Here is a 15,393-nt window from a genome sequence, read left to right as displayed (position 1 = left end):
TGTCGAAGTTCTGCCAGTAAGAGGCAAGGAATTTTGTATCTCTTGATTTGCTGAAGTTTAATATAATTTCTCATATGTAGAACTGGTTTTCCCTTAGGGGTTTTACCAGGGACAATTTGTCCGAAAATATTGTGTTCATTGTGTTGCGCATTTCTTTCCGTATTTTATAGGTGAAGTTGTAGTTGTGTTATTTTTCGATATTAGCTGGAAATTTATTTTCAGCAATTTAATAATTGTTTATGATAGGAGATTAATAATCAGTGACTGCAATAGTTAGATTATTCACAGTTTGCATTCCAATCGTTTGACAAAATATCAATTGGTTGTAAGTTCTCTTTTTGGCATAAATAATGTTATAATTTTGCATACTAAGTGTATATATTAATGACACTTGGTTGTAAGTGCATTAATGCCATCTTAGGTTGCATCCAAAGTATTTGTCATAATTACTAGTTGCTGTAGCTGCATATTGCAAGTAGTTAAGTCACATATTTGTATTGAATATTGTCAAAATTAGTTGCACATTCATGTTAGGTCATTGTTTCGACAATTTGGAGTCTTTTTTGTAAGCATTCTCTTTGATGCAAATCGAAACAAGAGTCATTGCAGCAATCTGAAAAGTTATATCAGTCATATGACCCTTTGTATGCAAAGTGTTTGACAAAATTCTTCGAGCCTTCAATCAACATTTTAAGGTCAGAATTGAGCAGGATTATTACAGTGGTATTAGAGCTTGCTTGCAAAGTGTTTGACGAAATGTCAAACCACTGAACTATAAAGATTTTTGGTGTTTGAAGAAGTTATAACCTGTTGGGGTTATTACAGAAAATCTATAACTTACTACAAACATAGAGTCATTTATTTATAAATATTTTATAATCCATTCAATTCAAACACTCAGCATCCGGTTTTCATTGAGTTCGAGGACCTTGCCAGCCAGAGAACTCCAAAGCTTAAATTCACTCTAGAAAAACCTTGAACCAAACAGTCAATGTTAAGGTGAAGGTTTATCCGCCCGGGCGTAGCGGAGCCCGAAGCGCAGGGAAACCGAGAAGTATTCCCATTCGTTGGCCAGAGCTGATTGAGAAGTCCTATTGGAGAAGTGGCAAGCTCTTGGATTTCTAATCTGCGGTTTTGGGAACCAACAGATTGGCAACTCTACTGGGGAGAGTTGCTCGCAATAGGCGTTGTGAAGTTATCCAGAGTTTCAGATTTCATAAGACCAGAATTAGAAGATAGTTATGTTAGTTTGATTGGAAGCATACTCTGTTGGAAGTGAGAACTTGGAAGATCAACACATTCCTCGAAAGAGGTGGCGACCCTATTCAATAAAGTTTCAGTTGGTAGCTCTACTGAGGGAAAGGACTCATAAGGAAATAATTTGATTGTGCTCAATGGAGAATATGTACTATGATGAGGATGAAGATCTATGTTACACCATGGAGGAAGAATACATACACCCACTTGATGTCTTTTTCAATCTAGAAAGATATGAAGGCGAGACATCGGCACATTTGTTTATAAGGATGGTGGATATTTTTTGGGACGTACCTTCAGACATCATGCCCTCACACAAGGAACTGATCAAAAAGTTTTGTGAGTTGGGAATCGCGCCAAAAGATTCTGATTTGATGCTTCTCTTCCAAATATTGGATGAAAGTCCGAGCTATATATCTCCTTTGAATGCATATTTGAATTTAGAAAAGCAAGAAGCTGAATCTGCAACACAATTTTTCATGAGAATGTTTAATGTCTATCAGGAAATACCTTCAGAATACAAACCTCCATCATTTGATCTCTACAGGATGCGGCAATTAGGCCTCTTATATGATCACCAGTTTATTAATTTTCTCAAACTTATGGATAATGAGCTGCTTGTAGAGAAAAATGAATGCAAGACTGAAGTAACATATGAGTCAAATGAAATTTCAGATTCAAATGTAGATGAAAATTTTGAACATTCTAAAGAAGAATCAGCCTATGATGATACTTATAACCCTACAGGTGATAGTGAATGTGAAAAGGATGAAGAGGATTCTTTGAGTGTGGAAGAGATTTCAGCCTAGTTAGATGTAGAATATCAAAAACATGTTGAGAAAAATGGTCCAAATTTTTTCTCAAATCACCATGGTCAGCAGGTTGATCAATCAGTGCATTCTCAAGATGTATTCGATGAAGGAGATAGTAATTCACAGGTATCATATAGTGAGGATGAAGTAGAACATTATATGGTGTATGAACAAGAGGAAAGTTCCGAAGGTAGTGTTGATGAAGACATTAGTTTTGTTGATAACACACTTGATGATCCAAATGAAAGCTCTCATGAAGGCATACCTGAATATTCTATGTATGAAGAGGATTTTCTCTACAACCAAGTCCATCAGCATCATGATGAAGATAGCAGGTCTGATTCTGAAATTGATGAAACTCCTGAAGTATATTCAAAAGATGAGACTTCTTTCAATTCATCCTATGAATAGGAGGTACATCAAACATGTGAAGGTGACGTGGAATCAGCTATGATAATGGGGAGGATATGTTGGAGAAGAGTTCTGGAAATTTTCCAAGTATCATATGTGATGGAGTTCCTTATGAGGGAGAAGTAACATTTCCCGAATATGTACCATCTTCAAAATCTTCTTGGGGAGATAAGCAATGTCCTGAGTATATAGATAGGTCAGATTGTGTACATTAAGACATCCAAGCAAAAGAGCTTCATTTAGCCACTTGTAGGGCTGATCAAATGTATCTTCCATTCAGCAAAGAATGTAGTGTACCTATTGATTTCTCAAAGGCTGAACATAAGACGGATACCAAAGATTGCACTAGTGAAGTAGAAGCAATAAGCATCATTCATAGAAGTAATAGCATCATGATCAGCAGGTTCAAAGTGTTACATGATCAGAACATTGTGTTTGATAGAGGGAAGAATTTATGTTCATTTTTTGGGGGGCTTATGGCCACCCAAACATTACTGTGCATCATGTGAAGCATGGATGCTCGGTCTACTCTTCCAGAGATAGTTGGAATCTCATTATGCCCGCAAGGGGCATATGTCCCCAATGAGAGCCACTGATGGAGCCTAAATTTCGAGTAGATTTGCAGCCCTACACCTTGATGGCATGGCACATGACCGGTGGATTCATGGCATGGCTAATCTTCACCATGACCAGATTACCTCATACCAGGAGTTTACTGATAGATTGGTAGAGAGGTTTGATAAACGTGATCCTGAACTATTCTTCAAGGATCTAGCATAGTTAAAACAAATGGTTAGCTTGGAATCGTACATTGGAGAGTTCTAAAGACTATCAATAATGGTGATAGGTATTTCAGAGAGAAGGTTGATCATATTGTTTATTGAGAGTCTTTTTGAGCCTACGAAAGGTTGGATAAAGGCATTTGATCCACCTACCTTACAGGAGATTATGAGAAAAGCTCGTAGTATGGAGCTCACTACACCTTGTAAGCAATTTGGCACCAAACCTTCTTCCTCCTACACTGAGAACAAATCTGATCCAAAGAAGGCTGATAATGCTAATCAAAAGAAAAAATTCGCAGCTCCATCAAATCAGGACACAATGAACAATCTACATAGAAGGAAGCTCTTTTTTTACTGTAAAGGTCCATATGACTTCAATCATGATTGCCCGGTCAAGCCTAAAGGGCAAAACAAGCACATGGAATGGTTTTATGAGGGAGAAACATTGACTGATTTTTCTGATCAGCCAGCTGCTATTTATGACATAGATGAAGAAAAGTCAGAAAATGAGACAGAAATTGAAGCAGAAAGTGAGCTACAGGAGGCTCATATGTCCAGCATGCAGAGAGAGGGTTCTTTTAGGCTTCGTGGGATTCTAGTAGGTCAAAGAGTCATATCTCTTTTGGACACAGGTGCAACCCACAACTTTATTGATTCACAATTAGTTGAGAAAAGGGGAATTCAAACTCAGCAGTTTGAAGGCATTCGAGTGAAGGTTGTCGATGGTTACACTCTCACTTGTGAGAGGATGATTCCTAATTTACCATTGAAACTCAACAATTTGAGTTTAAGACAGATTTTTATGTTGTGAACATGGGAGGAATGGATATAGTTCTCGAAATGAAGTGGATTCGTGCTATAGGAGAGTTTACACTTAATTTGTGTGATATGGAGATGAAATTCAAAATTGATGGCACAAATCATGTTCTTAAAGCCATCAAGGCCAGCAATCTAAAAGAAATTTCACTCCAGAGAATGGAACGTTTGATTTAACATGATATGGTAGAATGGGCTGCTAAGTGCAAGTTAACGCCTTCATAGTTTGAGCAGCAAGCTTCTCCTAACCATCCGGATATATAGGAACTCTGAATCAAACATGCAAAGGTTTTCAGTGCTATTCCACTAAGTAGACCTCATGATAGAGGTATTGAGCACATCATTAAGCTGGATGAGGGTACAAAACCTATTATGATCACTCCTTACTGGCACAAAAGATGAGATTGAGAAAACCATTAAGGAACTTTTAGCTATGGGGCACATTAGGCCGAGTAAGTCACCCTTTGCTTCATCAATTTTTTTGGTGAAGAAAAAAGATGGTACACTTAGGATGTGTATTGACTACAGGATGCTTAATAGGAAGACTATTAAGAACAGGTATCCTATTCCACAGATAGATGAGTTGATAGATGAGCTTCATGGAGCTTGCTATTTTTCGAAGATTGATTTGAGGACTGGTTACCATCAGATTAGGGTCAGAGAAGAGGATATTGAGAAAACCACATTCAGGTGTCACTGTGGACACTATGATTTCTTGGTTATGCCATTCGGCTTAACCAATGCTCCGGCTACATTTCAGTCTACTATGAATAGGGTTTTCCATCCTCACTTGAGAAAATTTGTTTTGGTATTCTTCGACGACATCCTAGTTTATAGCAAATCATGGGAGGAACACATTGTTCATTTAGATGAGGTATTGAGTATACTTGACAGGGAGTCCTTGTATGCCAAGGAGTCCAAGTGTACTTTGGGCATGGCTGAGTTTTTGTATCTGGGTCACATTATCAGTAGAAATGGAGTCAACATGGACCCAGAAAAAATTCGAGCTATCATCGATTGGCCTACACCTGAGACGTTGACACAGCTTAGGGGGTTTGTAGGACTATGTGCCTTTTATCGTCGGTTTTTTAGTGCATTCTCGCAACATGTTGCGCCACTAACTGATTTTACTAAGAAGGGAGCCTTTGTGTGGACACCTCTTGGATGAGCATGCTTTGAGAAGTTGAAACTTCTTATGACTACTTGTCTAGTATTGGCTTTGCCGGATTTCGCTAGGCCATTTGAGTTACATTGTGATGCCAGTGGTGAGGGTATTGGTGTAGTTATCATGCAAGATCAACACCATATAGCTTTTGAGAGTAGGAAGCTCAAAGGTCCTGAACGGAGCTCCAGTATCTATGATAAGGAAATGTTGGCCATCATGCATGCGATGGCCAAATTCAAGCACTACTTGATTGGTAGTAAATTCAGTGTTAAAACCGATCACAATAGTCTGAAACATTTTCTTGAACAGCGAGATTTGAACGAAAGACAACAAAAATGGGTCAGCAAACTTTAGTCCTTTAATTTTGACATTGCTTATGTCAAGGGCACTCAAAATGTGGTTGTTGATGCTTTATCTTGTCGTCCTCACTTGAGCTCCATTTCACCGATTACAGAAGACTAGAGACACATGATAGTAGCAAAATATGCTAAGAATCTGTGGGCTTCTAGCATAGTGGATGGGACAGTACAAGATGAGAGATACTTGTGGATGATCTTATCATTTACAAAGGGAGGATATTTCTTGTCCCAAGTTTCGAGATGAGGGGCACAGTATTGAGATCATTCCATGATTCACCAATGGCAGGGCATCCCGGTTACTTTAAGACCTACAAGTAGATATAGGAGAGATTCTCTTGGAAGGGTCTCAAATCATTTGTTCTTCAATATGTCAGGGAATGCCTTGTTTGTCAGCAAAACAAGCAAGAACACACCTACCCTACAAGTTTACTTCAGCTACTTCCTATTCTTGAGAGGAAGTGGGAATGCTTGTCTATGGACTTCACCACAAGCTTGCCGAAAGTTCAAGGGAAAGATAGCATTTGTGTAGTAGTAGATCGATTGACGAAGTATGCACATTTCTTCTCAATCACTACTGCACACATAGCTACATAGGTAGCAGAGTTGTTTTTCTATGAAGTATTCAGATTGCATGGATTGCCTCGGAGTATAATTAGTGACAGGGATAGCAGGTATTTGAGTAATTTCTAGCAAGAGTTATACAAAATTTGCGGGACAGAACTCACTCCGAGCACCAACTACCACCCACAAACAGATGGGCAGACAAAGAAAGTCAATAAATGCATGGAGGGATACTTGAGGAATTATAGTTCAGGACAGCAGAAGGCATGGGTGAAGTAGTTATACGTTTGTGAGTATTGCTATAATACGACTCATCACTTGAGTATTCAAATGACACCATACCGAGCATTATATGGATATAATGCTCTGAGCTTTCTAGATTTATTGCTAAGTGACAATAGGGTACCCAATGCTACTGATTTGTTGCAGGAGAATCAGGGCATTATGAAAGCACTTAGGGAAAATATTCAAAAAGCTCAAAATCAGCAAAAATAATATGCTGATCAAAGGAGAGTGGAGAGATCTTTTGAGATCGATGATTTGGTGTATTTGATGCTCTAGCCTTATAGGCAATTCACTCTTCGTAAGACGGGTGCCAAGAAACTTAAGTCACGATACTATGGACCATTCAAGGTTGTCAGTGCGGATGAAGTGGCTTATGAGTTATGTCTTCCAGTGGACAATATGGTTCACAATGTGTTCCATGTGTCGCGCCTCAAAAAGGCATTAGGACCACAGGTGACTCCTTCTATTGATTTACCACCCTTGGATGATGAGGGGAAACTGATTTTGATACCTGAGGCCATTCTAGATTCCAGAGAGCGTCATCTTCGGAGGTAGGTTATCAGGGAATATTTGGTAAAGTGGAAAGATCTACCAACAGAGGATGCTACTTGGGAGAGTGACAACATTCTTCAACATTCGACTTTGAGTTTGCTTGTGGACAAGCAAATTCAGGGAGGGCAGATTGTGATGTCCCTGCTCTAGTTAGTTCTCGAGAAAAGTGCGTTAGCCCTTTATTGGACCCTTGTGGGCTAGCTGGATTGGTTAGAGGGTCAGTGGTACTTTCTGGGAGTTGGATTGTTCTCGTGTTCAGAATCTAGTGTTGGTTCACAACAGGCATTAGCAGCATAGGAATTGACAGCTTCCCGTGAAGATTTGTGGAAGTTATGCCTATTTGAGTGATTTAAGTTCTTAACTTAATATTTTATTATAAAGTCAAATTGACTTTATACTTTTTAAATCACTTAAATATTCTTTAAAAGTGGTTTAATATTTAATCACTTAAATTAATAAAGCGCAACCACTTTATTTAAGTCAAAAACTATTGAAAGTGACTTAAGTTATAATTTAAAATTAGAAGTGGCATATCTTTCTTGGAAATCATGCCCTTTTGGCATATATAGGCATTTTGGGCAATGGGAAATTCATCTTTGAATATTTCGACTTTGCCTTTGGCTTCTTCTTGTGCTTCACTTGTGATAGGGTTTGAGCATTTTTTATCCATTGGAGAATGATATCTCTTCAGTGTTGAGCACTCTTGATATTGTGAAAGATCAATCGAATCAGTGCAGTTGAGAGCTTCATTCAGAGGTTCTACATGATTCACAAAGAGTATTATATAAAGATTTACTATTGATTGTAATAAGAAAGGGGTTTCTTCCTTGTGGCATCTTCTTCTTCAAATCAGTGGCATTCAGCAGGGTCATTATCCATTCCTCTTCTTGGCCGTACGATTTGCAATGGGAATTGTGCATTCTGGAGAGGTGTATGAAGGGTTTGGTTGAAATGCCTTCCTTTTTGGTTGTTGTTTGACTTCCATCCTTGGCATCTAGTATTTTCAAAGATTTGTATCCAGTTTCGAGGCAGGAGAACCTAGATCTGGAGGCTAGGCGTCCTTTACTGCCAGTTTTCAGCATTCTTGGTGTTTACCATACTGGATAAAGAAAATAATGCATACAGACAATAGATGAGAACAGAATAGCAGAACTATATTCGCATATGCCAAGACATTACATTATGCTTTAGATGCTATCAGATCCCATGATTACAATGATCCTGAAGGGGGATATAAATACTATCCGAGGAACCTTCCCGAAGGTATTTGTCGGCCACATACAACATGTCGGCTACAATAGTATAACATTCCCAATACACACTCTGTCGGCCGATACCAACGACATGCATCCTGATATAGACAAAGTACATCATAATACGCTAACGGGATGCACCCGATACACTAACGGAATGCATCCTGATACACTAACAGGATGCACCCGATACACTAACGGATACATCCTGATACACTATTTCATGACGACACTTGGCAGGCGAGCTGGCTTACTTTTTAAATTAAAAAACTAGAAACATTCTGGTATGTTTATCATTCATGATCTCATTGTTGCAATAAAATAACGTCTTCTGCATTTCCATTCTATAGGAAATTGCTTTGTATTTCAGTTTATAAGCGTTTATATGTTGCGCCCCTTCTCTTCTGTCTATGAACTTTTCTCTAAAAATTAAAAATAACACAATAAGACTTAAGAATTTACTGGAGTTTGAGTTGAGAGTCAGCAAGGCTCATCACATTCATCCTCCTATTGTTTCTACTCTATCTATCCTTTCCAACCCGGTTTATAGCCAAGATTTCAGTTTCAAGTTGTGCATTCTCCTATGCTACATTAGCTAGGTTTTGCAAGTTAGTGGTTTCTTCATACTTCCGTTTTGACCTGGTATTATAAGGGTTTGATATTAGGGGTTGTTAAGACCATAAATGACACTATTTGGAGAAGCCCTAGATTTTGACCTAAGTTCATATCTATTATACTTAGCATCCTTTTCATTCTATTTATCATCACTTTCCATGCCTAAATGGTTGAATGTTGGTGAATTTTCTATGCCAAAATTAGTAGTTTTCCATGTGCTTCATGATCCACTAATTCTCTTTTAGAATCTGAAGTACTCTTCTCTTCTACAAGTGCTGCCCGTGAAATTGGGGAGGTACTATTTTCTAATCCATTTATAATAATTAATTTAATTACACTATAGTGGGCTAGGGCATTCCTATTACCATCTTGTACCTAAAAACTCGTTTCTCTAATGGACTAAAAGAGATAAAATGGAACATTTACTAACTGTGCATGTCGAAGATGGCAAAGCAACCTAAAGTGGTGAGGACAAACATATGCATACCATCCTTCACCAATAATGTATTGAATTATGGCTTTAGCAACCCTTGGCCAAGGCCAATGTCCCTAGCAATGACATACATAGAGTGTTGGGGTCATCTAAACAACTTCATCCGGTGCCAAAAAACACTGAGGAAACACATTCAAATCTATTTTCGTTGTATAATATTCTAGAAAATATCATTCACCACTCCTAGGGAGCCCAGTAACCGTGGCCAAGATTTCTTCATTGACTGCAAAAGACCTACCTCTCATTATCACTATATCATTTGCACTATTGTATCCTATAGCAAATTTGAATGTTACCTCATGGTCATAGCCACAGAGATGTTGAAAGAACACATCCACCCCACCTTGAACTCATCCTAGACTGGACCATCATCTTTCACCTTCTGCACACTAATGCTTCACAACGGAGATGAGGATCCCCAATGGCTACTACAACAATTTACAGGGCGGTTTCATTCAAATTGAGATAGCGGATTTACACCTGGCAATAGTGATTTAGAGAAAAGGCTAAAAGAGTGGGCAGAAAACGAAACCACTATGTGCGATAATTAGAGCACTCACCCAAAATAGGAAATGTGCCCCCTCACTGGAATGTGACGACATCCTCATCGTACTATAATTAAAGAAAAGAATGATGGAAAAACATGGGAAAGGTAATACAAACCTGACACCTTACCAATAACAAGTATCGATGACAAGGGTCAGTCGAAAAAAAACAATTGGTGGTGTCGTAGTGGCACAATGGGAACCGAGGAAGTCAGAAGAAGAGACGTTGGCATCTAGTGAAGAGTGTAGGAGGGAAGAGAAACTGGGCCGGAGAGAGAAGAGTTTGCAACAAACAACAGGTGAAGAGAAAGAAGACGACATGATGAAACAAGTTAGTCAACCACTAATGGGAGTGGGACCCATCGAAGATGTGTCATGGGAGGGAATGAAAAGGAGAGGGATGTGGTGGAAGCAAGGTGACAAAGAGGCCACATATGATGTGGTAGGACCCCTAAGCAAGAAATACAAAAAGGGCCAATAGAACATTGTCTTGATGCAAAGGCGACAGGACAGAAACAACTAGCTGTGTTGAGTGATTGGGATTTTCATTTTGTTTATTGTATGTTATTGCATTTTGTCTCTTTTTTCCGAAGGAGGCCAAATGGAACCATAGTTAGTTCCTTGGCTACATCATGAAAGAAATCTTCTTTCGAAAGAGGCTTCTAATACAACTTTAGACAATGACCATTAACAAGGAGCTTGCAGCATTCCGAATCTATAGTGTAGAGTTGTACAACACCATTATCATATACATGCTCAACTTCGTAAAGGCCTAGTCACCGAGTATGGAATTTACCTTTGAAATCTTGAAACCAAAAGTCATACAAAAGTACCCAATCCCTAGGCCGAAAGGAGCACTAACAAATATGTTTGTCATGTCATAGGCATGCTGCTTTTGAACAATATTCTAGAAAATACCATTCACCACTCCTAGGGAGCTCAGTAACTGTAGCCAAGATTTCTTCATTGACTGCAAAAGACCTACCTCTCATTCTCATTGTATCATTTGCACTATTGCACCCCATAGTGAATTCGAATGTTACCTCATGGTCATAGCCATAGAGATGTTGAAAGAACACATTCCACCCCACCTTGAACTCATCCCAAACTGGACCATCATCTTTCACCTTTTGCACACTAGTAGGTTCATGACAGAGATGAGGACCCCCCATGGCTACTAGAACAATGTACAGGATGGTTTCGTTCAAATTGAGATAGTGGATTTATACCTAGCAATAGTGGTTTGGAGAAAAGGCTAAAAGAGCGGGCAAAAAACAAAACCACTATGCGCAAAAATTAGAGCACTCATACCCAAAACAAGAAATGTGCCCCCTTGACTGGAATGTGACAACATCCTCATCATACTATAATTAAAGAAAAGAATGATAAAAAAACATGGGACCCATCAACCCACAAAATCAAGACCCCACTTCTCGAAGGGTTCATGGAGAGCTAAGGGTATAGAGGCATCTCCTTGGATCGTGTAGGATGACCCATCCCCTGGCACTATCACAATGATGAAAATATCACTTACGGTCCTTATGGATTGTAGACCAATAATACCCAACATTAAGGATCTTCTGAGTGGTTCTCTGAGCAACAAAGTGTCCACATGTTTTTGTGTAGCAGGCTCGAAGAACATCAAATCCATCCTCTTCAAGAACTCATCGATGCACAATGTTGTCGATGCTAGTGCAAAAGAGGAGGCCATTGATCTAGTTATATTGGCTGCTAAGGCCCACCAATTTACGGTGTTCTCGAGGAGAGAAGTGTGGGGGAAATTTGCATGTGAATAGGTAGTTAGCAATATCGGCATACCAAGGGCTCTTTGTGGAAATGGCAAAGAGGTGCTCATCAGGGAATGTGTCGTTAATAGTAATGGGTTCATTATCTAGTCACTCTAACCTGGATAAGAAATCTGCAACCACATTTTCTTGACTAGACTTATCAAGTATAGTAATATCAAATTCTTGTAATAAAAGCAACCATCTAATGACTCGATCAGTTACTACAAGTTTGTTCATCAAAAAGAGAATTGTTGAATGAGCAGTATGACCAAAAACTTTATATTCAGTAATAGAATGTCGTAATTTGTTAATAGCATAAATTGCCAAATATTCTTTTTTCAGGTACAGTATAGTTTACCTCTGCTCTTGTAAAGTTTTTGTTGATGTAGTAGATGGAGTAAATAGATTGTCTTCTTTCTGTCCAAGCATTGCACCCATAGAGGAATTAGAAGCATTGATATGGATATGGAAAGGCAAATCCCAATTCAAACCTCTAAGAACTGGGGTAGTCACAAGCTTGGTCTTGATGGTCTCAAAGGATTTTTGACACTATAAAGTATAGGAGAAGACAACGTCTTTAGTTAAAAGGGAAAATGAAGGAGAGCGATTTTACTGAAATTTTGGATAAATCTTCAATAGTATCTAGCATGGCCATTGAAACTCCTGACATCTTTTTTGGGTAGAAGATGTAGAGAGGTCTTGAATGATTTGAATCCTTTTGGAGTCAACCTAGATACCTTTTGAGGAAATTAAATGGCTTAACACTATCCCTTTAGTCATCAACATGCGACACTTTTCATCACTCGAAGATAGATTTGTATCTATGCATCTCTTAAGCAATTTTTCCAAGTTATCTTTAGCCTCTTCAAAAGTGTTACCATGGACAATAAAATCATCCATATAACCTCAACGCAATCATTAACTAAATCAGCAAAAATACTTATTAATGCCCTTTGAAATGTTGTTGTGGCATTACATAGTCCAAAAGGAAGAACATTGTAGGCAAAAGTACGACGTGGACACGTAAAGGTGGTCTTATCTTGATCTTCAGAAGTAATGCGGATTTGGATATATCCGCTAAATCCGTCCAAAAAAGAGAAGAATTAGAGTATCCAAGACATGATCAATAAATGGTAAGGGAAAGTGATCCTTTTTAGTTGTCTTATTTAGTGCTCTGTAGTCTACACAAATACGCCACATACCATTTTTCTTTGGTACCACTATCAAAGGAGATATCCACCTGCTATTTGAGATAGGATAAATGAACCCAACATTCAACAATTTTTGGAGTTCCTTTTTGACTATATCTCGCAAAGGAGAATTAAGTCTTTGTTGTGGTTGCCAAACAGGATGACTCCCTTGTTCTATGTAGATGTGATGGGTACGTGTATCTGGATGGATACCACGCATATCTTGATATTACCAAGCAAATGCAGCTTTATGTTCTTTGAGCATGGTGTTGAGATCCTTTATCTGAGCGGGTGTTAATTGTGGATTAATGTTAAGGACTATATCTCACAAAGAAGAATTAAGTCTTTGTTGTGGTTGCCAAACAGGACGACTCCCTTGTTCTATGTAGATGTGATGGGTACGTGTATCTGGATGGATACCACACATCCTGATATTCCCAAGCAAATGCAGCTTTATGTTCTTTGAGCATGGTGTTGAGATCCTTTATCTAAGCGGGTGTTAATTGTGGATTAATGTTAAGGGTACACCCTAGTAGCATCTCCATAGGTTCAGATGGTGTAGGAGCATCAAGAGTAACTCCTGATGATAGATCTGACTTATCAAAGGATAATAAAGGGTTGTACAAATATTGATGCGGTAATAGATGATGTAAGATGAAGAAGTGTTGGATGGACCGAGAACCACATAACAATGGGAAATTCCCAAAAGGACAGTTAACAATGACATGTAATGGAAAGACCATGCATTCTAGGACATCATTAGACTCATACCTATGATGGGTTTTAATTGTGTCCTGTTTTTCATTAGCCTTTTTCCCTTATTTGTCCTTAATTTATTTACCATGAAGTCCCTTTTTGCCAATTTATTGATAGTAAATTAGAATATTTAGTACTTCTTTAAAACATGGAAGAATAATTTCCAAAGTAATCAATTATTCCTAAAATGACCTAGTTGAATTTAATTCTACTACATGAACTCAATGAGGACACACGTGCGGTCACATGAGCCTTCGACCAATAGGATCAGCTTGATAAGGACATTGTAGTTCTGTTTTGATTCATGTTAATTAGTTAGGCTATTTTGGGTATATAGTATAAAGCTACAAATGAATCGAAGACAAACTTTGGTATTGTCTGTTTTATAGTTTAAAACCTATGGTCAGCGGCCAAAACAGAGTTGTATAATTTTAGGATAATGGCCTATGGCCATAATCATCCAATCCAAACTCTATTTTGGTGCTTTTGAAACAATATAAACTCATGCATAATTGTAAGACATTAAGTTTATATTGATATATTAAAAACTTTGTTATAAATTGTTCTGGTTTTGACAAATCAATTGGAGTGGATCAATTACAAGAGTTTCATGATTAAGTTCTTTGCTCACCACAAGAACCAGAGCCAGGGCCCCCTCTCTGGAATCTTGGTGAGATTGTTCTTCCTTTTGGACTATGTAAAATTCTCAAACTCAGAGCCAGGGCCCCCTACAATGATTGTTCTTCCTTTTGGACTATGTCAAATTCTCAAACTCCAACTGTTGCTAAAAAATCAAATTCTCAATGTCTCTGGAATCTTGGTGGTTTGATTCAATTGTGTGGGTTTAATAGTAACTTCCTCTTAATGCATACAGAACAATTGATGGATATTAAGAAGTAATCTGTGTTATGTTTGTGCAAGGAAGAAAATAGTTTATGAGCTCAATTGAATTTCAACATCTAGATTTCGCTCAAGTCTGACAACTTCAGTAGATTTTCGCCACTACATGCCATCCCTCTTTCACATTAATTTGAACTTCTTATCGCAATCCACTTTCTGTATCAGGACTTCCTGTTGCTCATTATCACTTTATTCACCAACTGTTATTGTGAAGACTTCTTGTCGCAGCTGAACTTCCTGTAGCAAACAGAGTCCATCCTAATCCTTATTGTTATTGCATATATCAGAGCATTTAAAGATTGATTTTCAGTATTGACATTTAATTGATTGGATATATTTATGAATGGTAATTTTTAATATTTTATTGAATGGTGTGATTACTTTAATTGTGATTTTCACTATTGGTAATTGATTTATTAGCGTGATGATATTTTGGTAATTCATATAATTAGTTTGGATCCAAATGTGAAAGTAGATTTCATTTTGCAAGTGTGAATTCTTTTATGAAAGAGAGTTTTATTCTTTGAGTGTACATTTCAACTCATTAGCTAAAATGCTTTTATTTTGATTCCTTGGTGTGTGAATTAGATTGCATTCAGAACCACTTGGCCTACTATCTTCATCTCTTGAGCAGATAACCACTATATCTTTCATCAACTTACAAGTCCCGGATTGACACTCTTAGAGTATCCACCTTCCTTTTTCGAGCCATCCCCAAATCTGTTTTGCACTTCCGAGCATTTTTCAAACGCTTGACAGAGATGTAGGGAGACGGCGTACCGGAAATCAGATAACTTATTCTCCTAATAGGCATCAATATTGTCCTTGAAACACTTTACGTAACATGGATTTGA

General features: G+C 38.1%; 1 protein-coding gene across 5 annotated transcripts in view; it reads left to right on the top strand.

Annotated features, from left to right (window-relative positions):
- Positions 1 to 15,393, top strand: part of LOC149552499 (calcium-transporting ATPase 5, plasma membrane-type-like) — a 325,070-nt gene that overhangs the window by 308,559 nt on the left and 1,118 nt on the right. The gene's annotated exons all lie outside the window — the stretch shown is intronic.

This window comes from Cupressus sempervirens, chromosome 6 (genome assembly GCF_028749045.1).
Source record: "Cupressus sempervirens isolate cs-2001-9-10 chromosome 6, ASM2874904v1, whole genome shotgun sequence".
NCBI classification, from domain to species: domain Eukaryota; kingdom Viridiplantae; phylum Streptophyta; class Pinopsida; order Cupressales; family Cupressaceae; genus Cupressus; species Cupressus sempervirens.
This window is presented reverse-complemented; position numbering and strand designations above follow the sequence as displayed.